Source organism: Carassius gibelio, chromosome A23, assembly GCF_023724105.1.
Source record: "Carassius gibelio isolate Cgi1373 ecotype wild population from Czech Republic chromosome A23, carGib1.2-hapl.c, whole genome shotgun sequence".
Classification (NCBI taxonomy): domain Eukaryota; kingdom Metazoa; phylum Chordata; class Actinopteri; order Cypriniformes; family Cyprinidae; genus Carassius; species Carassius gibelio.
This window is the reverse complement of record NC_068393.1, coordinates 2004703-2029856: the sequence shown is the minus strand read 5'-3', so window position 1 is coordinate 2029856 and position 25154 is coordinate 2004703. Positions and strand designations below refer to the sequence as shown.

Below are 25154 nucleotides of genomic sequence, written 5' to 3'. Positions count from 1 at the left end.
TTACCCATATTTACCTCATTATTTACTATTGTGACTAACACCATTTCGTGATCTGAACACCAACATGGTAAAATCCTCAACTCTTTTATTTCTATCCCATGTGTTATAAAAAAATAGTCTAGTCTACCTCTATTCCCCCTCGTATTACCCCATGTAAACCCTGAATCGTCTTTATTACCTTTCCTATATGCATCCTGTAAGGAATGCTCTTTTAATTCATTTTTTAAATAAATCCCTGAAAAGTCAACTTCCCCATTTTTTTCCAAACTATCCAAAGTTATATTAAAATCTCCTCCCATTATTACACATTTATTGGTATCCCACAAAATTGGTAAGTTTTTGAAAAAATCCAATCGTTTACTTCTAACACAGGGTGCATATACATTAATAAAGCGAAATCTATACTCACCCCATCGTGCATCTAAACATTGTAATCTCCCCGGCACCAGTGATACATAGTTCTCTATCATAAATCTATTATTCTTAAACACAATCCCCAGCCCATCCGAATGCACATTCCCAATACTCCAATATGAAACCCCAGCAGTCCATTCTTTAGTGAAAGTTATTGTATCTTCTTCACCCTTCAGATGACACTCTTGTAGGAATGCCACCTCAAAGTCCATGGATGACAAGGAAAAAAACAAAGCACCCCTCTTTCCAGCATCTTTCAGACCTCTCACATTGAGGGATACAAATTTCAAGTCCGTCATTTATGAAGATCAGCAGGTAATGTTTTCTTTTTCTTTCCATTTCCTTTCCCATTGTCTGTCTCTTCTATAAACCCAGTGGTCCCTCTAAAAAACTCCACATCTTCCCTCGATAGGTAACCACCAGACAGCAACCCTGCCTCCACTACCTCCACCTCCTCCTCCGATGTTGATAAAGGAGGCACTATCGGGGATCTAGGCATCGATGACACACCCGCAATCTCAGGTAAGCCCAAAGACCCCTCATCATCCATCCGATGATCCAATGCACTAAACAAATTTGATATCTCTATCTTGTTTTCTTCCTCGTTTCCTTCTAATTTCCTTTTATTTGCCCTAAGAGCAAACTTCCAAGACTCTTCAGCTCCTTGCTCTTTCTCATCCTCAGTTCTGTCACCCCAGGAAGTATTGATTTTATGCTGGAAGGTGTCTGAAATCACTGTATCTTGTAACTCACCACCCTCCTCTTCCATTTTCTCCGACTCCTCAATGGCTGGATTTGTTAGCTCAGCTGGGACAAGGCCTGAAACAGAGCTCCTTGCTGAAACCTCTCTCACACCCTCTATTATTTCTGTATCTGTGGGTGAACCTATATGGCTTACTTCCTCATTTTGGCCAGTAGAAACTCCATGGTATGCCTGTATTTCCTTAATAACAACCTCAATGGGCCTAAGGTCTGTTCCTTCTTCTCCTCTTGCTGCACTGGCATACGTTCTTTTTCGTTTTGGGCATGTCTTGAAGAGATGATCAGTAGCCCCACACTCTTTGCACACTTTAGGTTTTGGACACTCCGAAGCAGCATGACCCGGATCTTTACAATTCAGACATCTTATATTGCACTGGTATTCCAAGTGTCCAAATTCCTGACATCTCCTACAATATTGAGGCTGACCAGAATACACTATGTATCCCCTTACCCCTACAATCTTAAAACTGGCCGGAGGATGATGATAACCCTGAAAACCAGCTGGGTCCTCGTTGAGTAACACTTGATACTGCCTTTGTCCATTCCACACCCCAAATCTGTCTCTTCTGTACCTTGCCGTAGATATTATTCTTACATGGTTTCGAAGAAAAGATTCCACCTCTTCATCTTCCATGTTCATGTCAAACATATTGATTGTCAAAATCCGGAAATTATTTCTCCCCAAAGACTGCATTCAAAACTTATCCAGAGGATGCTCACCTTCCTTTTCTCTGAACTTTTCCAAAAATCCCTGGAACAAAATACTGTTTTTCATCGTGACATCAAAATACTTGTCTTTACCATTTCTTTGAATTCCAAGAATCCCCGGAGGCTCAATCTTCAACACATCGATGATGACTTTTTGGATGAATTCCTCCCTTTCTGGCATTTCTTCTTCTCTGGATCCTTCCCAGTAGAGTCTTGTCATGTTCTTTATCCTTCTCTCAAAAATTCCTTCCGCCATCTCTTCACCACTCTTTCTCAAAACTTTAGCCTCCAAGTACTGCGGTCATGCCACTTGCACTTGATCTTAGCCAAAAGGCCGAGAAGCGATGCTGCTAAGACGCAGCAGGGAGGAAGCCGGACACGGCGATGCCCATCTCGGCTTTGGTAAGTTTTGGGAGACCTAAAAACGCTGGGGGATGGTACCCTGATAGCAAACATACATCTAGGAGACGTCTATTTGACATATGAATTTACATCTGCAAGATGTAGTTTTAAGGCTGTTTGCTCATCTGCAATACGTCTATTGGACGTCTCCTTTTAGCAGTGTTTGGAAGGTTACTTTGGAAATGTAATAGGTTACAGATTACAAGTTACCCTGTTTAAAATGTTATAGTAGTATAACTTTTTCAATTACTTTATTAAAGTAATGTAACTAATTACTTTTGAGTACTTTTAGATTACTTTTCTTAATTTGTGAAAATTAAATAATAATAAATAAAAACATATACATCAACTCAAATACAGTTATCTAATAAGCATGTGTCATTCCTGTATAATAAACTCCTGAAACATTGTTTTTTTAAACTGCTGTCTCTTTGTATATGATATGATAGGTAAAATGCATGACGTGACACAGAGCAGTTCTAGAAATTATGTTTATGTGCTCATGTACTCCTATATTGAGGCGGCAGAGGCTGACAACACTGAAAGCTTCAGTAGGCCTATGTGTTTAAATGAAACTGCATGTTTTTGCCATTAATTTACAGGAAGGGTGGACTAGGAAAAAAAAAATTCTGTTAAAATTCTGGAAATTATTAGGGCGTATGTCTCAGAATAGTCAGTGCAATTTGGGAAAGAAATCAGTGAAATCTGGATGTGGATGTGTGTAAATATTCAAATGTAATTGCCTTTGTAATCGTTAAAAATTTCATAAGTAACTTTAATTTAATTACTAATTTTTTCTTCGTAACTGTAACTAATTACAGTTACATTCATTTTGTAATTAAATTACGTAATGCTGTTACATGTAACTAGTTACTCCCCAACACTGCCTTTTAGATGTCAGATAGATGTCAATTAGATGTCTTTTAGATGTTTATGATTTAGAAGGTATATAAAACTGACATCTGAAAGGCGTATGTCAGACGTTTGTAGATGGCAGATGCTTTCCAGATCAACAGTTCTTTAACAGACATCTTGCAGACGTAAGTGTGCTATCTGGGTAGTACCCTCCCCTGTCTACAACGTCACCGGGCCTCGTCCGGATCGGCCTGACGGAAAGTACGGCATCGCTCGTAACTCCCAAACGGTTGGTCGCAGAGCCACGTGCCTTATGTCACCGGAATCCTTGGCTCGAGCCGAACGAGACGCAGGTCTCAGATTGGCCCGTCGCTCTGACGAAATTTTCGGGTATTTTGGATTTTGTCGAAAACCTTCTTTTGCAACCTGGCGCCAGGTATTTGGCCCAGTCCCACCCAAATCAGCACAGAAAGCTTCTCTGGAGTCTGAGTGTCAATAATCATCCAAAAAAAGAGGAAATTTCCATTCACCTTGGCGAGGGGACCTCAAAACGTGCTAAGGTGGCGTGTCCGAGGTGGCTCGAATGGCTATAACTCCAGGAAGGAGTGAGATCCCTTCACCCAAATCGGCACACCTGTGCAGGGGCTCAGTCCGAGGCCAGGTGAAAAAGGGCGCGGCGACAGGCCACTAGGTGTCGCTGTAAGCGACAACAAAATTAATACGAATCGAAAAAAAGGACAACCAAACAACATGGAGACAGTTACAGCTAGGCTGCAGTCAGTCCAATCTACTTTCAAAGTAAGGTCTGCGCTATGTTCGAACTAAACTACCCCCCAGGGTCCGATTTTTCAAGAGCGCAAGTGACTTTGTTTCACAGGCGCACAACAGATATCTCGCATGTGACAGAACTCCCCATTCTGAAACGAAAATAAATAAAAAACTGTAAAAACCTCTTCTGCTTTGTTTCACCAACAATTTCAGGGGAGAGCGTGAACGCAGTCCCCCACTACCATAAATTATGCAGTCGAGATTCCCGCATTTGGGGAATTCGCAGGGGTCAGCATGGCCGGAGTGCAATGGACAAGCCTCGCCCTGGGTGAACCGCCTTCTTGATCATGGTGTCTGCCCTGCCAGGTAAGTATGAAGGCCCAGGCGGTCAGCCAGAGGTGTGATTTGCATTTCTACCATCCTCACCAACGGTTAGCCCTCCGCCCCCCTCCAGGAAAGGAAGGACGGGTGCCTTCCGTTACTGGCCTGGAAACTGCCAAGCTCATGGGCCGGTGCTTCCCAACGCCAGTTTTAGATGACTCTCTTTAAACAAACACACCTGATTCGATGCGTCACCTCGTCTGTGAAAGACTTCAAGACCTCAGGTGGGTGCATCGTTAGTGGAAGAGTCCAAGATCCCAGGAGGACACATCAGGAAAAAAGTTTGCAATAAACCACAGCATCTGCAATGGCAGCTCTCATTCCTTCTTCTGCTATGCAAAAAGGGAAAGCACACCGTTCCTGGAGACACTGCAATACCAGGCCGATGCATGGAGTGGACGGAGCAAGCCCCGGCTCCAGCTCCGTGATCTAAAAATCCATTTAATATGTAGTCCCCGGATGGGGGACGTATCAGATATTAAACTGATAAGAACAGATTTTTTTCCTTTCGAAAAAGTTTTATTGTCACCATTTACATTTTTTCCATTTGCATTTTTTCTTTTTCACACAACATTTTCTTTTTAATCACACATTAAAACAAGCAATATAATATATAATAAATACACATGGTAAAATGAAAGAAACAATCATTGTTAAAAAGCATTTGATTAAAACCACAGTGTTTTGCTTGTTTTTAAAAGTCCATTATTGAGGTGTGTTTAAAAGGTGCGGTCAGTTCAAAAAGTAAAATACAAATTTAAAAAAAAGCAAACAAGCCTCGTATATATATATATATATATATATGTTAATAAAACCTCTTTCATGATAAAACAATAAAAAACACCAATTAAAAATCATCTATTGTGCAAGACCGGGGGTGAGTCCTTATCAAGTGGCTCATCACCCCACTCTCCAGAACAGGGACATGAGATGCTACTTTATGGACTCAGCGGAGATCTCCTCTCCTCCGGCCCGCTGGCCCGCTGTTCCCGTAGCCAGAGTGGTGAGGGTGCATCTACGGGCGGCCAGGGTCGGTGCCTGCCGGGACACTCTCCGTGCGACCCCGGCCCCCCCGTCCGAATATCGTCGTCCGGTACCCCTGCAGCATTGATGTTACCTTTAGCTCGCATGCATGGAGGGTTACCGTAATGCGCTTCCCCACCAGCAGGTTTCTGGTGGCCCAGATGGCATCCTTGATGACGTTGAGGGTGAGCCAGAGCAAGGTAAATTTCTGTGCCGTCAAGTCCTTCAAGCCCCGGCCCACCCCAAGGATGGCGAGCTGGTACCCGAACTGGGCCCCACCCGCTGGTAGGCACGGGAAATACAGGGGGCCGGTCTTGGCCCACAGGTCCCGCGCAGTGCTGCACTCCCAGAGCAGGTGGTGGACGGTCTCCGGGGAATTGCAGCCGGACCGCGGGCAGATGGGGTTTTTGGCCATGCCTCTGGAGTGCATAACCGCCCTGACCGGGAGGATCTCATGAGCCACCATCCACGCTAAGTCCTTGTGCCTGTTCTGGAGAGCGGGGTGAGCCGCGTTCCGCCAAACCTGTTTGGCCTCACTTGGTGTGAGGCCCGGAACTGGACTCACCGGTTCCTGGTCCTGCACAACAGAGATGAGAGACTTGTGTTGAGTTAAAATGGTGACATCTTCACTCTCTAAAAGGTATTTCTTTAAAAACTTTTTTATAAAACTGTACTCTTTGGGCAAGTTAAAAGACACTGGGGTTTTCAAGTCCACTGGTAAAATTTTCAGTGTTCGTAGGTAAGACCCCATCCAAAATCGCGCCATTGCAGCCGTCTTGTTTTCTTTGGATGGGGTCGTGGCATAACTAATGTGCAGGGCGGTGAAGCGGCTGCCTAAAAACAGGTGGGGGTCTGGGAGGCCTTTTCCACCGTTCTCTGGCCTTTTCTTGATTGTCTCCCTCTTCAGGCGCTCCCACTTGGACCCCCACAGGAAGTAAAACACCGCCCTCTCCAGTTTCCCCAGGAACCACTGAGGGGGGCTAAAAACAGAACAGACAAGTAAAATCAGAGGTAAAATCACAGATTTAAAAATTAAAACCTTGCCTTCCATCGTCATCTGTCTTAGTCCCCAAAACCCCAGTCTTTTCCTAACTTTCCCTAACAAGTCAGTCCAGTTTTCCCGTCCACCCCCGTCTTTATCAAATTTAACGCCTAAAATCTTAAAATCGTTGTCTTTAAAAACCAAATCAAGTCCTCCTGTGTCCACGTCTCCCCACGGCCCGAAGAGCTGGGCCTCGGACTTGTTTCTATTGAGTTTGGCGCCCGAGGCCCGACCGTACCAGTCAGTCAAGTCTAGTGCTCTTCGTATTGATAAAACGTCTGTGGCTAAAAGAGTTACGTCGTCCATATATAAAACACAGGTCGCCGTCAGTCCCCCCGTCCCAGGAACGTCCAGTCCTTTGATCCATTTGTCCCTTCTCAAGATCTGTGCCAGTGGCTCGATGCAAGCCACATACAGAAGAGGAGATATAGGACATCCCTGACGGACACCACTGTGTATGTTCACAGCTTTGGAAAGATGCCCATTTATTAGAATTTTTCTGACTATTCCCTTGTACAGCAGTCCCACCCAGGCTATAAACCTCTTTGGAAACCCCATTTTCTCCAGAACCTGGAAGAGGTACTGGTGCGAGACTCGATCAAATGCTTTTTCAAAATCTAAATTTAGGACTACTAGCCGAATATTTCTGTCTCTCGCGTAACAGATGGCATCTCTAATCAGCACTAGGTTGTCTGTTATCTTTCTTCCGGGCACAGAACAAGCTTGATCCGGGTGAATCACGTCCTCTAAAACAGTTGACATGCGTGTTGCTAAAACTTTGCTAAAAAGTTTATAATCGAAATTTAAAAGTGTTATGGGTCTCCAGTTTTTTAAGTCAGTCCGGTCACCTTTTTTGTGAAGTAAAGAAACTATCCCTATTCTAAAACTGTCTGGAAGTCTGTCGAGGGTCTCAAACTCTTTAAAAACTGTCAAAAGCTCTTGTCCTAAAATGTCCCAAAATGTTAGATAAAACTCCAGGGGAAGTCCATCCAGTCCTGGGGACTTTTTAAAACCTCCAAGAGCTTTTTGGGTTTCTAAAATGTTCAAATCTTGGGCTAAAATCTCATTTTGACAGTCGACCCTTTTCTCAACAAAATTTAAAACTTCTTTTACAGTGTCTGAGTGTACCTTTTTAAAACTATATAAAGCCCCATAAAATTTTTCCACATCCTCTAAAATCTCTTTTGTTGTGTTAACCTCCCTATCCCCTGTTTTAACCCTGGTTAACCCCCCACCCCTTGTTATTATTTTCTTAAAAAAATATCTGGTACACTTTTCCCCTTCTTCAATTTCTCTCTCTTTGCTTCTTAAAAGGACCCCTTTACTTTCTTTATTGGCTAAAACTGACATTTCCTTTTTTACATCCTGGATTTCATTGTTAAAATCAAAACCATTATTTAAAAGATTAAAATACCTTTGTAGTCTTTTTTGCAACCCCAACATGCATTTCTTTTCCTTACTCTTCTTTTCTTTCCCTATCTTTCTAAAAAACTGTCTCGTCCGGTCCTTTACCATCTCCCACCACTGTGCACGTGTATCATAAAAGTCTTGGAGGGTCTGCCATTGGCTGAACTGTTCCCTATATTCTAAAATTACATTCTTGTCTTCCAACAGGGAACAGTTCAGCTTCCACAGCCCTCCCCCTACCGTCACACCCATGGGCAGTGAAAGGGTGCAAGACAGCATCATGTGATCAGAGAAAAAAAGGGGGGTTAATGTAGCATCGGTTGGCGGGCAGTCCCTTGTAAACACGTAGTCGATTCGAGAGGCTTTGGTACCATCACCACTGAACCAGGTGAAGCCCTCCTCTCTTTGATGCAAAATTTTAAAACAGTCGACTAAATTAAAATCTCTGACTAAACCCTGCAATAAAACCGACGTTTTGTCCACTCTGAAATCCTCCCCTACCCTTTTCCTGTCTGTTTTAGATAAAACACAATTAAAATCCCCTGCTACCATTAGGGGAGCCCTACCTAGCATGTGGGGTTGCAAGTCTTCTAAAAGCTCATATCTTTCGTTCTTTTCCGTAAAACCATATACATTAAGAACATTAAAATCCCTGTCTAAAAAGGTCAGATTTACTAAAAGTGCCCGGCCTTGCCTCACCACAGTGCTGCCCTTCACCAAGATGTTAGGATTATTAATTAAAACCGCAACTCCGTCGTTTTTGTTAAAATTTGATCCGCTCCATATGGAGGCTCCTGCGGACCATAGCTCTTCCATTTTTGTGTACCTAGTTAAAAAGGGCAGAGAACACTCTTGTAATAAAAACAAATCTGACTTAAAAGATTTTAAAAAGGACAAAATACTCTGTGCTCTAATGGTGGACCTCACACTTCTGACATTGATAGTAGAGATGGTGAGGGCCATGAGCAGTAGGGTTAAAAAGTTATGAGGCATTTAAAACAGAAGACAATAAAAGACTACAAAAATATGATTAAAATCATGTTACATCTTGTAGCATTTGTCTTTCCTTTTCCCCAGATGAGCTGAGGTCAGGAGGGCAAATGCCTGTCACTTCAGAGGCCACAGAGGGAACCTCTTGTGGCTCCTTTGGCGATGATGCTGTTAGCTTAATGTGCAAAAAGGAAACCTCATTTGGGGACTCTAGGGACCACATGCGCTCCAGATCTACCGAGTCGGAACTATCGAGCTTATATGCTGCCCTAGATTTTTTCTCCTCCGTTACAATCAGAGGAGACCCCGCAGGTCTTTTTTGCACCTGAGCATTAGGGAGTGAACACTCTGTCTCACTCCCGGTGGATTCTTCCACCCCATCCGAAACTGTTACCAGTGACTCTTCCTCACTTTCCTCTCCTTCCATTACCACTTCCTGTTCCGTTGCCTCCGCCCCTGTGGCCGCCCCACTTCCTCCTTCCTGCCCAATCCCTGAGGCCGGCTGGGAATTTGAAATTCCCGCCAAAACCTCAGGGACCGCCTCCTCTCTCCTTTGTTCCTTCGTTTGTTGCCCATGTGGGGCGGCCATTTTTAGCTTGTTGGCAAAACTTTTAGGGCAGTCTCTGTAGAGATGGTTTGTTTCTCCACAAAGATTGCACCGTCTGCCATTGGTACAGTCATCAAAACTGTGACCAATTTCTCTACACTTCCCACAGATTAACTCTTGGCATGCTTCAGCTAGATGACCAAACCTTCCACACTTTCTGCAGAGTTTGGGCATTCCTTGATAATGTATGTAGCCTCTGTTCTCTCCGAGCACAATCATGGAAGGCAGATGTTTCAGGCCCTGGTAGCCCCCAGCGTCTTCCCATTGTTTAATGGGAATTCGCCAGGAGCATGTCCAAATGCCATCTTCATCTAACACTTTGACAGGCTGGCCTCGGACAGTGCAAAATCTACCCAACCAAACACAAATATCATCTCCAGTCACGGTTTCATTGAACATCCTGACAATCACAGTTTTAAGTGTGTTATCAGAAAGTTTCTCAACAGTGAACATGGAGAACTGGACTTTAACTGATTCAAACCTTTGCCAAAAGTCATTAAGTAGGGAAGCGGTTTTAAAACTAACATCAAATCCTTTGTTCAAGGGCAGAGTCATCAAACAATTCAGGTCGTCACATTTAAAAACTAAGGTCTTTTGGATCAGCTTCCTGGAAAAGTCCATACGGGACATTCCCAGGAGCTTCCCCTCACCCTGCCTGAATAAAAAACGCACGCTGTGGTGCCTCCGCACGCCGGCACGGGCAGCCGACATGATGGAGGCACCAACAGCCTAAAAACTTAAAACAACAATAAATACAACAATAAATAACAAAATAAATAATTAAAAGACCTTACCTTAAAACTTGTTGGAGCCCGAAGCAGCAGAGTTCAATATACCTCCCGAAGTTGTGTGACTCAAGATATGAAGTGATCTCGAGTCAGGAAACCTCCAAAAGGCGATCGCAGTCTCAACCGTCTGACAAGATACTTGATCTTAGCCAAAAGGCCGAGAAGCGATGCTGCTAAGACGCAGCAGGGAGGAAGCCGGACACGGCGATGCCCATCTCGGCTTTGGTAAGTTTTGGGAGACCTAAAAACGCTGGGGGATGGTACCCTGATAGCACACATACATCTAGGAGACGTCTATTTGACATATGAATTTACATCTGCAAGATGTAGTTTTAAGGCTGTTTGCTCATCTGCAATACGTCTATTGGACGTCTCCTTTTAGCAGTGTTTGGAAGGTTACTTTGGAAATGCAATAGGTTACAGATTACAAGTTACCCTGTTTAAAATGTTATAGTAGTATAACTTTTTCAATTACTTTATTAAAGTAATGTAACTAATTACTTTTGAGTACTTTTAGATTACTTTTCTAAATTTGTGAAAATTAAATAATAATAAATAAAAACATATACATCAACTCAAATACAGTTATCTAATAAGCATGTGTCATTCCTGTATAATAAACTCCTGAAACATTGGTGTTTTTTTAAACTGCTGTCTCTTTGTATATGATATGATAGGTAAAATGCATGACGTGACACAGAGCAGTTCTAGAAATGATGTTTATGTGCTCATGTACTCCTATATTGAGGCGGCAGAGGCTGACAACACTGCAAGCTTCAGTAGGCCTATTTGTATTAAATGAAACTGCATGTTTTTGCCATTAATTTACAGGAAGGGCGGACTGGGAAAAAAAAAAATTCTGTTAAAATTCTGGAAATTATTAGGGCGTATGTCTCAGAATAGTCAGTGCAATTTGGGAAAGAAATCAGTGAAATCTGTATGTGGATGTGTGTAAATATTCAAATGTAATTGCCTTTGTAATCGTTAAAAATTTCATAAGTAACTTTAATTTAATTACTAATTTTTTCTTCGTAACTGTAACTAATTACAGTTACATTCATTTTGTAATTAAATTACGTAATGCTGTTACATGTAACTAGTTACTCCCCAACACTGCCTTTTAGATGTCAGATAGATGTCAATTAGATGTCTTTTAGATGTTTATGATTTAGAAGGTATATAAAACTGACATCTGAAAGGCGTATGTCAGACGTTTGTAGATGGCAGATGCTTTCCAGATCAACAGTTCTTTAACAGACATCTTGCAGACGTAAGTGTGCTATCTGGGTAGTACCCTCCCCTGTCTACAACGTCACCGGGCCTCGTCCCGATCGGCCTGACGGAAAGTACGGCATGGCTCGTAACTCCCAAACGGTTGGTCGCAGAGCCACGTGCCTTATGTCACCGGAATCCTTGGCTCGAGCCGAACGAGACGCAGGTCTCAGATTGGCCCGTCGCTCGGACGAAATTTTCGGGTATTTTGGATTTTGTCGAAAACCTTCTTTTGCAACCTGGCGCCAGGTATTTGGCCCAGTCCCACCCAAATCAGCACAGAAAGCTTCTCTGGAGTCTGAGTGTCAATAATCATCCAAAAATTTATCCACCTCCAACACCCCAGAAAGCACCTCTGTGAAGTCCAGATCTGTCCATCCTGGAGATGGATTAAGCTGCTCCTCTGATCCCACTCCTTTTACCTCCTTTCCATCCAGGGACAAGGTTATCAGATCCCCCACAGTTCCATCCGCTTGTTCCTTCATACCAGCACACTCCTGACTTGATGGACTCATACTTCTCTGATCATTCGCACCTGTCGCTTGTTGAAGATGCCCCTCCCTTTCTGCTGGTAGACTGCTAAGAATGGCATCCAGGTCTGCCTGCAGATCATGACCTTCCTTCAATATGCTCGCATATGACTTGTTTCTTGAAGGACAGGTACGATAAAGATGATCGGCCTTGCCACAAAGGCTACAAAGTTTTGGTGCGGGGCAGGCAGAAGCAACGTGGTCCGCCTTCCCACAAAACCGACAACGCTGTCCTTCACAGTCTGTTTTAATGTGTCCTTCTCCACCACATCTCCTGCAATACATGGGCTGCCCAGGGTAGTAGAGAAAGCCCCTGTTAGGCCCAATGGAAATGGACCCAGGTAGGTGAATCAGGCTTCCAGGGACTGCGGAGTCCACCTTGAGCTTCACAAAAAACCGCCTCTTTCCAGTCCAAATCCCAAACCGATCCCTCACACGCTCACCTCCTTTCACAGCCTCGCAGTGCCTCTCAAGAAAAGTCATTACCTCCACATCCTCAACAAAAGGATTATATAGATGGATTGTGAGAGGTAAGTAATCCTGTGCAAACAGAGGGTGCAAACTCAGTCCTTCCAACAACTTGTGCTTTTTATGCCCCCAAGACTCAAAAAAACTCACACAGTCCGTTAAATTGAAGAAGGTCAGATCCATAAATCCCATTGCGGTGAAATCCTGAAGACAGAACACTGATGAAGCTGCTACGTTGAAGACTCCTTTCAAGACATCCACGACCACAAATTCCCTCCTGAAGTTTTCCTTCACAGACCGGACAGCATTCTGTAGCACTTGAATCCGTACAGTATTCTTTAACCGCGCCATCATGGCCGGCAAAGCACCATCTCCCCTCGACGTAGCCATCGCCGCTACACTTGATCTTAGCCAAAAGGCCGAGAAGCGATGCTGCTAAGACGCAGCAGGGAGGAAGCCGGACACGGCGATGCCCATCTCGGCTTTGGTAAGTTTTGGGAGACCTAAAAATGCTGGGGGATGGTACCCTGATAGCACACATACATCTAGGAGACGTCTATTTGACATATGAATTTACATCTGCAAGATGTAGTTTTAAGGCTGTTTGCTCATCTGCAATACGTCTATTGGACGTCTCCTTTTAGCAGTGTTTGGAAGGTTACTTTGGAAATGTAATAGGTTACAGATTACAAGTTACCCTGTTTAAAATGTTATAGTAGTATAACTTTTTCAATTACTTTATTAAAGTAATGTAACTAATTACTTTTGAGTACTTTTAGATTACTTTTCTAAATTTGTGAAAATTAAATAATAATAAATAAAAACATATACATCAACTCAAATACAGTTATCTAATAAGCATGTGTCATTCCTGTATAATAAACTCCTGAAACATTGGTGTTTTTTTAAACTGCTGTCTCTTTGTATATGATATGATAGGTAAAATGCATGACGTGACACAGAGCAGTTCTAGAAATGATGTTTATGTGCTCATGCACTCCTATATTGAGGCTGACAACACTGCAAGCTTCAGTAGGCCTATTTGTATTAAATGAAACTGCATGTTTTTGCCATTAATTTACAGGAAGGGCGGACTGGGAAAAAAAAAAATTCTGTTAAAATTCTGGAAATTATTAGGGCGTATGTCTCAGAATAGTCAGTGCAATTTGGGAAAGAAATCAGTGAAATCTGTATGTGGATGTGTGTAAATATTCAAATGTAATTGCCTTTGTAATCGTTAAAAATTTCATAAGTAACTTTAATTTAATTACTATTTTTTTCTTCGTAACTGTAACTAATTACAGTTACATTCATTTTGTAATTAAATTACGTAATGCTGTTACATGTAACTAGTTACTCCCCAACACTGCCTTTTAGATGTCAGATAGATGTCAATTAGATGTCTTTTAGATGTTTATGATTTAGAAGGTATATAAAACTGACATCTGAAAGGCGTATGTCAGACGTTTGTAGATGGCAGATGCTTTCCAGATCAACAGTTCTTTAACAGACATCTTGCAGACGTAAGTGTGCTATCTGGGTAGTACCCTCCCCTGTCTACAACGTCACCGGGCCTCGTCCCGATCGGCCTGACGGAAAGTACGGCATGGCTCGTAACTCCCAAACGGTTGGTCGCAGAGCCACGTGCCTTATGTCACCGGAATCCTTGGCTCGAGCCGAACGAGACGCAGGTCTCAGATTGGCCCGTCGCTCTGACGAAATTTTCGGGTATTTTGGATTTTGTCGAAAACCTTCTTTTGCAACCTGGCGCCAGGTATTTGGCCCAGTCCCACCCAAATCAGCACAGAAAGCTTCTCTGGAGTCTGAGTGTCAATAATCATCCAAAAATAGAGGAAATTTCCATTCACCTTGGCGAGGGGACCTCAAAACGTGCTAAGGTGGCGTGTCCGAGGTGGCTCGAATGGCTATAACTCCAGGAAGGAGTGAGATCCCTTCACCCAAATCGGCACACCTGTGCAGGGGCTCAGTCCGAGGCCAGGTGAAAAAGGGCGCGGCGACAGGCCACTAGGTGTCGCTGTAAGCGACAACAAAATTAATACGAATCGAAAAAAAGGACAACCAAACAACATGGAGACAGTTACAGCTAGGCTGCAGTCAGTCCAATCTACTTTCAAAGTAAGGTCTGCGCTATGTTCGAACTAAACTACCCACCAGGGTCCGATTTTTCAAGAGCGCAAGTGACTTTGTTTCACAGGCGCACAACACATATCTCGCATGTGACAGAACTCCCCATTCTGAAAGGAAAATAAATAAAAAACTGTAAAAACCTCTTCTGCTTTGTTTCACCAACAATTTCAGGGGAGAGCGCGAACGCAGTCCCCCACTACCATAAATTATGCAGTCGAGATTCCCGCATTTGGGGAATTCGCAGGGGTCAGCATGGCCGGAGTGCAATGGACAAGCCTCGCCCTGGGTGAACCGCCTTCTTGATCATGGTGTCTCCCCTGCCAGGTAAGTATGAAGGCCCAGGCGGTCAGCCAGAGGTCTGATTTGCATCTCTACCATCCTCACCAACGGTTAGCCCTCCGCCCCCCCTCCAGGAAAGGAAGGACGGGTGCCTTCCGTTACTGGCCTGGAAACTGCCAAGCTCATGGGCCGGTGCTTCCCAACGCCAGTTTTAGATGACTCTCTTTAAACAAACACACCTGATTCGATGCGTCACCTCGTCTGTGAAAGACTTCAAGACCTCAGGTGGGTGCATCGTTAGTGGAAGAGTCCAAGACCCCAGGTGGACACATCAGGAAAAAAGTTTGCAATAAACCACAGCATCTGCAATGGCAGCTCTCATTCCTTGTTCTGCTATTCGACACAATAAATGGCAATCCCCAAAAAGGGAAAGCACACCGTTCCTGGAGACACTGCAATACCAGGCCGATGCATGGAGTGGACGGAGCAAGCCCCGGCTCCAGCTCCGTGATCTAAAAATCCATTTAATATGTAGTCCCCGGAGGAGGACGTATCAGATATTAAACTGATAAGAACAGATACTACACTTGATCTTAGTGTCACAGTGTGACAAATGGCGTGTGGAACTTATTCGCGCTGAAGCAGTGTTCCCGGGGGAACGCTTTGAGTGTAACTCTGTTCCCAGGCCTGTGTGTGTGTTTGTTGCTGTGACAACCCCAAATGATGGATTGGCAACAGGTGTGGGGGATTTACTCAGAGTTTGCGTGAGGCCTCATCAACAGTGGAGAGGATAAAAAGCAAGAGAGAGAGGTGGTGCGTGTGGTTTTTCTCCCTTGTGAAAAGTCGTTTTATTGGGTGGTAATAGTGGCTGGAGGACGGGTGAATGAAGTGGAAAGTGTTGCTTTGCTGAGGGATTCGAGGACAACAGAAGGAGAGTGAAATACCCTGTTTGCATTGGAGAGGAGCTAAGTAACTGAGAACTGAGTCTTGTAATTGCACACGTTTGACACTGAATTGGATGTGGTTTGGAGTGTTTGGATCACGATCATAAATATCACTGAGTGGATTGTATTGATTCATTACCGATCTCTTACCTCTCCCTCCTCTATAAATGGTGATGTGAACTCTGCCTGTGACTGTGAAGAAAAACATCTCAGAACATCCTCCGTGGCAGTGAGGATTGCGCCCTCCCCCTTCCCTTCGGACAGAAACCCGAATGTGAGTGCTGGCTTTAAATTGCACGTCGTGAAGTGAGTTTGCAGTGGCTAAAATTGATGTTTCCCCCCACAATATATGTTTGAAGTGGAATTGTCGTGTGTGTGTGTAAGCTACATTCCTGTTTGCCATGCACTCTCTATGTGTCATGAGGGCTGACTGTCAATAGTAAGAGTCCTGCGACACTGATTTGTTCCAACTGTCTGGATGTTGAGGATTTATCATCTGGGATGTGAATTAACCCCTCTGTTGTGCTAATAGGAGAAGAGATGCCCTGTTGAAATATTTACTATCTGCCTCAGAAAAGCTCTGTGCAACCTGTTGACTTCGAGTCTGCTGTATTCCTGCCATTCAACTGTATGGTGAGAGGTGTTCGCTCCTTCCAATACATGTGAATTGTATACTTGCCTGAAACATCCAGTCTGTCCGTCTCAGAAGAAGCCCCATTCAGCCTGTTGACTTCGAGTCTGCTGTATCCCTGCTATTTGTCTGTATTGTGAGAAGTGTTCGTTCCTTCCAATGCATGTGAACTGTATACTTGCCTGAAACATCCATTCTGTCTGTCTCAGAAGAAGCCCCATTCAGCCTGTTGACTTCGAGTCTGCTGTATCCCTGCCATTCAACTGTATGGTGAGAGGTGTTCGCTCCTTCCAATACATGTGAATTGTATACTTGCCTGAAACATCCATTCTGTCTGTCTCAGAAGAAGCCCCATTCAGCCTGTTGACTTCGAGTCTGCTGTATCCCTGCCATTCAACTGTATGAAGAAGCCCATATTCAGCCTGTTGACTTCGAGTCTGCTGTATCCCTGCCATTCAACTGTATGGTGAGAAGTGTTCGCTCCTTCCACTGCATGGGAACTGTATACTTGCCTGAAACATCCATTCTGTCCGTCTCAGAAGAAGCCCCATTCAGCCTGTTGACTTCGAGTCTGCTGTATCCCTGCCATTCAACTGTATGGTGAGAGGTGTTCGCTCCTTCCAATACATGTGAATTGTATACTTGCCTGAAACATCCATTCTGTCTGTCTCAGAAGAAGCCCCATTCAGCCTGTTGACTTCGAGTCTGCTGTATCCCTGCCATTCAACTGTATGAAGAAGCCCATATTCAGCCTGTTGACTTCGAGTCTGCTGTATCCCTGCCATTCAACTGTATGGTGAGAAGTGTTCGCTCCTTCCACTGCATGGGAACTGTATACTTGCCTGAAACATCCATTCTGTCCGTCTCAGAAGAAGCCCCATTCAGCCTGTTGACTTCGAGTCTGCTGTATCCCTGCTATTCGCCTGTATTGTGAGAAGTATTCGTTCCTTCCAATGCATGTGAACTGTATACTTGCCTGAAACATCCATTCTGTCTGTCTCAGAAGAAGCCCCATTCAGCCTGTTGACTTCGAGTCTGCTGTATCCCTGCCATTCAACTGTATGGTGAGAAGTGTTCGCTCCTTCCAATGCATGTGAACTGTATACTTGCCTGAAACATCCATTCTGTCTGTCTCAGAAGAAGCCCCATTCAGCCTGTTGACTTCGAGCCTGCTGTATCCCTGCTACTCATCTGTATGAGGAAGCCCCATTCAGCCTGTTGACTTCGAGTCTGCTGTATCCCTGCTATTCATCCGTATTGTGAGAAGTGTTCGTTCCTTCCAACGCATGTGAACTGTATACTTTGTCTGAAGCATCCATTCTGTCTGTTTCAGTAGAAACCCTGCACAGCCTGTTGACTTAGAGTTTGTTGCATCCTTGTGGCCCACCTGTGCTGAGAGAGGTGACTGTCCTTTGTCACGAACGTGAGAGGGGCACGCTTTGTCTGGAATATCCACTCTGACGGTGTCAGGAGAAGCCACCTTACTGAAGACCGTGCACCTGCCGTATACGTACTTGACTGATATCATTCGCCTCAAATTCCGTACCTGTGGAAGAAGGAAGGAAGGCTGGAATTACATACTTACCGGAGGAGACTTACCGGACCCCTCACTTGCCAAACACATCCCCACCTCAAGGCTGTGTATCTGCCGTGTACGGACCTGACCGATATCCATCCGTCCCAAATTCTGCATCTGTGAAGAAGGGAAGGGAGTTTGGAAGTATTTAATTACCAGAGGAGACTTACCAGACTGCGGGCTTGCCGATTGTATTCCCACCTGTGAAATACCTACTTGACCACCCATCTGTCCATCTATTGCGGGGCCCGCACAGAGGAAGAGGGCGGGAGAGTCCCCGGTCGCTGCATTGTTTACCTTCAAGCCCTGAGGGTAACAAAGAAGATTTTAGTTTAGGATTCCCAATTTGTTTTTACTTCAAAATAAAACTTGTTAAATTTATTCTCTGTCTCCGACTCTTCCCTCTGATACGCTCCTCGAGGTGGTCCTGGTTTAGGGGAGGGCGCAGTCCAGCTTGGCCCCCCTGACCTGTGACAGATTGGCGTAGTCGGCAGGGTACTACCTCGAGTTGAGCGACCAGAGGTCGAGATGGCAGAAGAGGAAGTGCTTGGGGCACGGCAACCCGTCGTGCCAATCTTTATGGGGGCTCCGTGGGCTCCGAAGTATGGAGGCCCGGGATCCGAAATGAGCTTGTCGATGTGGAAGGTACAGGTGGAGTACCTGGCAGGGCTCCAAGGTCTGAGTGCCCCGCAGCAGGTTCAGTTTGTTTTAAACTCTTTGGAAGGGGAAGCGAGGAGAGAAGTTCAGGCAGCACCGGCAGCAACTCGAGCGACTGTCCAGGCCATTTTTGACTTCCTCACGGGACAATATGGAGACACCACCCCGGTAGCTGTTCTGAGGACGCAATTTTTCAATTCTCGGCAAGGCCCTCGGCAATCTGTTCGGGCATTTACCCTACAATTACGGGAACAGTTTTCTAGACTTACAGGGAGACAGGATCATGGCCTGGGGGGCGAAGAGGTTTTACTACGAGATCAGTTTTTAGTGGGGCTGCGGGAAGGCCCTGTGCGTCAGAGCCTGCGGGTGCAATTTCGACGAACCCCGAACCTGACCTTTGAAGAGCTTCGACAAGAAGCACTGGCCCTTGAGTGTGACCACATGGAGAATGTAGATCCTCCCAGCTGCCTAGCCACGAATGTTGTTAGCACCCCTTCGACTACTACGACATCTGACTGGAAGCAGGCCCTCCGGGAAGAGTTGAAGAGAGATGTGCGGGAACAAATGTCTGACCTATCTAAATCTTTTATGGAGGAGCTTCGGCGAGAGCGCCTCCAGTTGTCCTCTTTACCGCGGGAGCGGGCTTACTCTGATGGGAACCGTCCTCCCGACCGCCGTCCATCCCGACCTTCTGGCTCGCGATTTCAGTGGGATGAGCGTGGGCGTCCCATCTGCAACGGCTGTGGAGAGCCGGGACATTACTTCCGTCAGTGTCCTGCTCGACGTGCATCGCAAGGGGGTTTTTAGAGTTTCCGGCCACTGTGGGTCAAGTGGTCGGGACCCCCTTATCAGACCCCTCTCTGCCTACAACTTCTAGGAGCCGCCTGGTGGGCTGTTGCCCAGTGGTGGTGGTTCAGGTCAATGACCAGAAAGTGCAGTGCCTCTTGGATACAGGCTCCCAAGTGACCCTATTCACCGAAAGCTTGGCCCATGAGTTGTTTGGCACCGAAGGTCGTCCACCTGCGGAAGCCCCCTGGTTGACGCTACGTGGGGCGAATGGTCTTGACATCCCGTATGTGGGATACCTTGTGACTGATCTAAAGATTCAGGGAGTAGTGGTGCCACAGAAAGGAGTGGTGGTCGTACGAGACACATGCCTGGGGTCTCATCGTGCCCTGATTGGGATGAACGTCATTTCGGACTGTTGGGAGGAGCTGTTCCGAAGTAGACCGGCTCGAACAGCTGCAACATCAGCCGGGCAGGAGTGGGACCGCATCAGGGCCGACTGCCGTCGAGTATGTCTGGCCGAACAACAGGGGGATCGGGAAAGCACGGGAAGAGTAGCCTGCCGTTACGCCTTGTCCATTCCAGCTCAGAGTGAGGCTTTGGTCGGGGTCAGGTTGCCTCCTCGACTTTATAGTCCGGAAGATTGGGTCATGGTGGAACCCCATGAGGATGGTCCCAAGGTGGAAGTTGCTCGAGGATTGGCGACTGTTCAGGGGGGCCGGGTCTCAGTGCGAGTCAGGAACATGAATCCTTTCCCTGTTCACTTGTATCGTCACCAGCGTTTGGCCCGGGTGACCTCAGTGAGGCCCCAGCAGGTTCGTGAACAGGGTGAAGTCAACTTCAATCGGGTAGGCCCGACAGTGGTAGAGGTGGCCCTGACACGAGCAGGTTCGGGGGTGGGAGAGATAGGAGGAGGGTTGCCTACCCACCTGATGGGGGAGTCTTTACGGGGTGAAGGACTAGGAGAAGAGCAATTGGGACAACTCCAAGAGTTCTTGATGGAATGGCAGCACTTGTTTTCCACTCACGATGAGGATTACGGCCGCACGGATGTGGTGCGACATCAAATCCCAACTGGGGATGCTGCACCCAGCCGAGAGCGCTATCGACCCGTGCCCCCGACCTTGTATTCAGAGGTCCGCACCCTTTTGCGAGGGATGCTTGACAAGGGGATTATTCGAGAGAGCAGTAGCCCTTGGGCTGCCCCGATAGTACTGGTTCGAAAGAAAACTGGTTCCTGGAGGTTTTGTGTGGATTACCGCAGGCTGAATCAAGTCACCAAAAGGGATGCTTTCCCGTTGCCTCGAGTTGAAGACTCTCTCACGAGCCTCACACAAGCCACCTGGTATTCCACCCTTGACTTGGCCAGCGGTTACTGGCAGGTGCAGATGGACGAGCATGACCGGGAGAAGACTGCATTCACTACCCCCTTTGGCCTATATGAATGGGACCGGATGCCGTTTGGCCTTTGCAACGCCCCAGCCACGTTCCAACGGCTGATGCAGCGTTGTTTAGGCAACCAACTGATGGATTCCACCCTCGTCTATCTAGACGACGTCATTGTCTACTCCCCAGATTTCAAGTCCCATCTCGAGCACCTAGAGCAAGTCTTCCGTTCCCTAGAGCGATATGGGTTGAAGCTCCAGCCAGACAAGTGCCAGCTCTTCCGCAAAGAGGTTAAATTCTTGGGGCATGTGGTGAGTGCAGCGGGGATTTCAGTTGATCCCGAGAAGGTGGTGGCAGTGCAGGAGTGGGCTGCGCCCAAGACGGTGCGCCAGGTTCGTTCATTCCTGGGCTTCGTGGGTTACTATAGGCGATTCATTAAGGATTTCTCTAAAATCGCTAGGCCGATCAACCAGTTGCTGGGAGGTATGGGACGAGTTCGTGGCCGAGGGTCCCCTTCGATCCAATGGGATCCGGCCTGTGAAGCTGCCTTCCAGAAACTCAAGCAGGAACTACTACAGGCCCCGATCCTAGCCTACGCTGACTTCACACAACCCTTCATCCTGTATACCGATGCTAGCCACCTGGGCTTGGGGGCTGTCTTGGCCCAGAAGCAACAGGGAGAGGAAAAGGTAATCGCCTATGCAAGCCGAAGTTTACATCCAACGGAGAAGAACGACGCCAATTACAGTTCTTTTAAGCTTGAGTTACTGGCAGTGAAGTGGGCGTTGTGTGAAAAGTTCAAGGATTACTTGTGGGGAGCCAAGGTACGGGTCGTCACGGACAATAACCCGTTGGTTCATTTGCAGACTGCTAAACTGGGGGCGGTGGAACAACGCTGGGTGGCCCAACTGGCCAATTTTGATTATCAGCTCCAGTACCGGCCAGGGAGAGAACACACTAATGCCGATGTACTATCAAGGTTACCCGGCGAAGGATCGGCAGGTCAGGTACCAGCACCAGAAGCGGGGTCCGATGAGGGACTGATGGTGGGAGTTGTAGAGGCACCAGGGCAAGTATCGGAGGAACCCCCCCCTTGTTGGGGGTGGGACCCACAGCGATGGAGGCGGTGGCAGGGCGAAGACGGAGATGTAGCGTTGGTTCGAACGTGGCTAGAACAGAAGGCCTGGCCTGAGGGTGTGGAACGCCGGACTCAGACTCGGATTGTGCGGGGCCTGCTGGGACAGAGGGGGAGACTCTATTTGAAGGAAGGTGTGCTCTGTAGGGCCCTCCAGGACCCAGGTCGGGGCGATGAGGTCTGTCAAATCGTGGTCCCTGAAGGGCGTTGTCAGGCTTTATTGGAGGCATATCACACCAAGATGGGACATCAGGGGCAGGAGAGGACATTGGCACTGGTGAGGCGACACTTCTACTGGCCCGGAATGGAGGGTGCCACGAGGACTTACCTTCAGAGGTGCCCACGCTGCACGTTGTTTAAGACCAAGAAGGACGTACGGGCACCGCTGGTTCCGATGCAGGCCAAGGCACCGCTACATATGGTGGCCATGGATTATCTGACTTTGGGACGGCCAGTGGATCGGATCCAGAACATCCTTGTGGTAACCGATCTGTTTACTAAGTATGCTTGGGCCATCCCAACTGTGGACCAAACCGCCATTACGACTGCCAACGCCCTTTGGAGGTATGTGATCCAACCATTTGGATGCCCTGAAATTTTCCACTCAGACCAAGGAACCAACTTTGAGTCCAGGGTGATCCATGAGCTGTGCCAACTGTACGGATGCAAGAAGACCCATACGACTCCCTATCACCCCCAAGGGAACGGGGGGTGTGAGAGGTTTAATCAGACCTTGCTGAGTTTATTAGGAACCTTAGAGGAGGAACAGCAAGGCCATTGGGTCGACAGACTCCCGGCGATGGTACAGGCCTATAACAACAGTGTACACAGTACCACTGGTTACGCCCCCACCTACCTGATGTTCGGCAGACATGTGAGACTTCCGATGGATATGCTTCTGGGGACCACTGCAGGGGAAGAGGGAGGTAGTTTGACAGATTGGGTGACGGGACATCATCAACGCCTCCAGTCGGCATACGAACGAGTCTCGGGCCGGATTAACCGAGCAGCGTTGAAGAACAAGAGGTTGTATGACCGGACGGCTCGAGAGGCACCGTTACTACCAGGGGAGAGGGTGCTGGTGCGGGATAATCGCCGACAAGGGAAGGGAAAATTGAGTGACCGGTGGGAGGCTCAGCCGTTTGTCGTTTTGCGACAGCCACACCCAGACCAACCCGTATATGCATTGCGGCCAGAAGGAAAGGCGGGCCCCGAACGGGTGTTACATCGAAATTTGATCCGCCCTTGCCCAAACTACCCAAAACGTGTTGTAGAGAATCCACCGGTTGAAACGTCCGGGATGCCCCCGCTGGTAGGATGGGCGGTGATTCCAGGAGGCCTGGGCCTAGGGCTACGACCTGAAGCACCCATTTCCCCACCTCGACGGTCCCAGCGTGAGAATCGAGGTCAGCCTCCAGCTAGGTTTGGAGACTGGGTGTCTGGAGACCGTTCTCGGGACTAGAACGGTTTGGCGGGGGGGTATGTCACAGTGTGACAAATGGCGTGTGGAACTTATTCGCGCTGAAGCAGTGTTCCCGGGGGAACGCTTTGAGTGTAACTCTGTTCCCAGGCCTGTGTGTGTGTTTGTTGCTGTGACAACCCCAAATGATGGATTGGCAACAGGTGTGGGGGATTTACTCAGAGTTTGCGTGAGGCCTCATCAACAGTGGAGAGGATAAAAAGCAAGAGAGAGAGGTGGTGCGTGTGGTTTTTCTCCCTTGTGAAAAGTCGTTTTATTGGGTGGTAATAGTGGCTGGAGGACGGGTGAATGAAGTGGAAAGTGTTGCTTTGCTGAGGGATTCGAGGACAACAGAAGGAGAGTGAAATACCCTGTTTGCATTGGAGAGGAGCTAAGTAACTGAGAACTGAGTCTTGTAATTGCACACGTTTGACACTGAATTGGATGTGGTTTGGAGTGTTTGGATCACGATCATAAATATCACTGAGTGGATTGTATTGATTCATTACCGATCTCTTACCTCTCCCTCCTCTATAAATGGTGATGTGAACTCTGCCTGTGACTGTGAAGAAAAACATCTCAGAACATCCTCCGTGGCAGTGAGGATTGCGCCCTCCCCCTTCCCTTCGGACAGAAACCCGAATGTGAGTGCTGGCTTTAAATTGCACGTCGTGAAGTGAGTTTGCAGTGGCTAAAATTGATGTTTCCCCCCACAATATATGTTTGAAGTGGAATTGTCGTGTGTGTGTGTAAGCTACATTCCTGTTTGCCATGCACTCTCTATGTGTCATGAGGGCTGACTGTCAATAGTAAGAGTCCTGCGACACTGATTTGTTCCAACTGTCTGGATGTTGAGGATTTATCATCTGGGATGTGAATTAACCCCTCTGTTGTGCTAATAGGAGAAGAGATGCCCTGTTGAAATATTTACTATCTGCCTCAGAAAAGCTCTGTGCAACCTGTTGACTTCGAGTCTGCTGTATTCCTGCCATTCAACTGTATGGTGAGAGGTGTTCGCTCCTTCCAATACATGTGAATTGTATACTTGCCTGAAACATCCAGTCTGTCCGTCTCAGAAGAAGCCCCATTCAGCCTGTTGACTTCGAGTCTGCTGTATCCCTGCTATTCGTCTGTATTGTGAGAAGTGTTCGTTCCTTCCAATGCATGTGAACTGTATACTTGCCTGAAACATCCATTCTGTCTGTCTCAGAAGAAGCCCCATTCAGCCTGTTGACTTCGAGTCTGCTGTATCCCTGCCATTCAACTGTATGGTGAGAGGTGTTCGCTCCTTCCAATACATGTGAATTGTATACTTGCCTGAAACATCCATTCTGTCTGTCTCAGAAGAAGCCCCATTCAGCCTGTTGACTTCGAGTCTGCTGTATCCCTGCCATTCAACTGTATGAAGAAGCCCATATTCAGCCTGTTGACTTCGAGTCTGCTGTATCCCTGCCATTCAACTGTATGGTGAGAAGTGTTCGCTCCTTCCACTGCATGGGAACTGTATACTTGCCTGAAACATCCATTCTGTCCGTCTCAGAAGAAGCCCCATTCAGCCTGTTGACTTCGAGTCTGCTGTATCCCTGCCATTCAACTGTATGGTGAGAGGTGTTCGCTCCTTCCAATACATGTGAATTGTATACTTGCCTGAAACATCCATTCTGTCTGTCTCAGAAGAAGCCCCATTCAGCCTGTTGACTTCGAGTCTGCTGTATCCCTGCCATTCAACTGTATGA

The 25154-nt window shown here is 46.7% G+C and overlaps 1 protein-coding gene, 3 non-coding genes and 1 pseudogene across 9 annotated transcripts in view; all 5 read right to left on the bottom strand.

The window, feature by feature from the left end:
• Positions 1-25154, bottom strand: part of LOC127944816 (uncharacterized) — a 155586-nt gene that overhangs the window by 63820 nt on the left and 66612 nt on the right. The window contains exon 5 of one of the 6 annotated variants that reach the window (XR_008150439.1): positions 4808-5105. The exons of the other annotated variants lie outside the window; for them this stretch is intronic. The gene's annotated coding sequence lies outside the window, so the exon portion shown is untranslated. Of the gene's footprint in view, positions 1-4807; positions 5106-25154 lie in introns of those variants that run through there. 6 annotated transcript variants of the gene reach the window in all.
• LOC127945402 (U1 spliceosomal RNA) lies at positions 4120-4283 on the bottom strand. Its single transcript, XR_008150736.1, has one exon. It is a non-coding gene; the product is annotated as a U1 spliceosomal RNA (small nuclear RNA).
• LOC127945612 (uncharacterized) lies at positions 4635-4811 on the bottom strand (annotated as a pseudogene).
• Positions 14734-14897, bottom strand: LOC127945364 (U1 spliceosomal RNA). Its single transcript, XR_008150699.1, has one exon. It is a non-coding gene; the product is annotated as a U1 spliceosomal RNA (small nuclear RNA).
• On the bottom strand, positions 15272-15461 carry LOC127945564 (U2 spliceosomal RNA). Its single transcript, XR_008150894.1, has one exon. It is a non-coding gene; the product is annotated as a U2 spliceosomal RNA (small nuclear RNA).